This window comes from Etheostoma cragini, unplaced genomic scaffold (assembly GCF_013103735.1).
Source record: "Etheostoma cragini isolate CJK2018 unplaced genomic scaffold, CSU_Ecrag_1.0 ScbMSFa_907, whole genome shotgun sequence".
NCBI lineage: Eukaryota > Metazoa > Chordata > Actinopteri > Perciformes > Percidae > Etheostoma > Etheostoma cragini.
This window is the reverse complement of record NW_023269545.1, coordinates 1-1,343: the sequence shown is the minus strand read 5'-3', so window position 1 is coordinate 1,343 and position 1,343 is coordinate 1. Positions and strand designations below refer to the sequence as shown.

General features: G+C 41.0%; 1 non-coding gene across 1 annotated transcript; it reads left to right on the top strand.

Moving 5' to 3' along the window:
- The first annotated feature begins 788 nt into the window (after window positions 1-788).
- On the top strand, window positions 789-860 carry trnag-ucc. Its single transcript has one exon. It is a non-coding gene; the product is annotated as a tRNA-Gly (tRNA).
- Window positions 861-1,343: the final 483 nt, after the last annotated feature.

The window sequence follows — 1,343 nt, the reverse complement described above, 5'->3', positions numbered from 1 at the left end:
TGTTTCGGTTTGCGCTGTTAAATTGTAATTCCTGTTATACTGATAGAAAGCAAAGTCTTTTTGAGTAAAACATGTTAATAATGCGATGGTGTAGTGGATAGTGCAGAGTTTTCATATGCCGTTAATTTTTTTGCCGAAGAAGGTTCGAACCCAGCGCGACACAGATCATCGTAATTTATTTTAAAACACAACTTTCCCGCTGTACAATGTTATTGTAGTGTCATGCTCAGATATTCTGTTTAGTTCAGTAGGCGACATTTTATATTGAGGTGCGACATGCAAAGGCCAGTAAAATGTTTATGAACTTGTAGCGAATCTGTCGACGTGGGTAGCAGTTGAGGTTTACACGGCATCTGGACAGCCTCGGAAACCAGTAGGTGGAAAAACCAGAAGGCACATAACACCGGCATATTTATGTAATCTCCTCAAGCTGAATTCTAGCTGTTTTCATCTCCGGTCCACCAGGTGGCGCTCTTACCAGGTTCCAAGGGTTTTTACTGAGCTGGGGAAGAAAGCCTTCTCTTACTTTGCTCCATGGTCTTGGAATAATTTGCAAAACTTGCTCCATCTAAATGATCTAGTCCCATTCAATGAATTTAAGGCCATGTTAAAATGTCATGTAATTCAAAAATGTCACTGCCACATGTGACATGTTCCTTTCCTCTATGTGTGATTTTGTCCATGCTGTATTTTCTGTTTTTTATGTAAAAGGTGTGCCGTGTTGGCCAGGTCTTCAGTCTCAATGCCCAGATGTATTACGAGATTTTAAGTGAACATTGTTTTGCCCAGTGATAGTGGTACAGTGGTGAGCATAGCTGCCTTCCAAGCAGTTGACCTGGGTTCGATTCCCAGCCATTGCAGCAGCTTTCTTAGAGTGATGTTACTTTCTTTTTTTACAAGAAGTCAGCAGAAAGGTTACTTGCCCAAACTGGTTTGATAAAACATTAGATCTCTTTGGGCTGCATGATTATGGCCAAGATTATAATCACAATAATTTTGATTATGGAAATCACAATTTTTTATTTATTTCATACTCTAAAGTGCTGGAAAGGAAGGTTTCGCCAATCGTCAAGTTAACATTCACAGCAAGGTGATTGATGGATGGTGCTAGTTACTTCACCATGTTCAGCCCAAATGACATCACATTGGTTGGCTCCCAGCTATATATAGGTAAATGTCAGTGGTGGGCTTTGAACCCACACCTCCAGAGAGATTGGAGCCTTATTCCAGCGCCTTAGACCACTCGGCCCTACTACCTGCAAGGGGCTGTCCTCCACATTGTGACAAACACCGGCATCGTAACTAATGATATGCTTGTTAAAGTTATTGGAAAAGAAATCTTT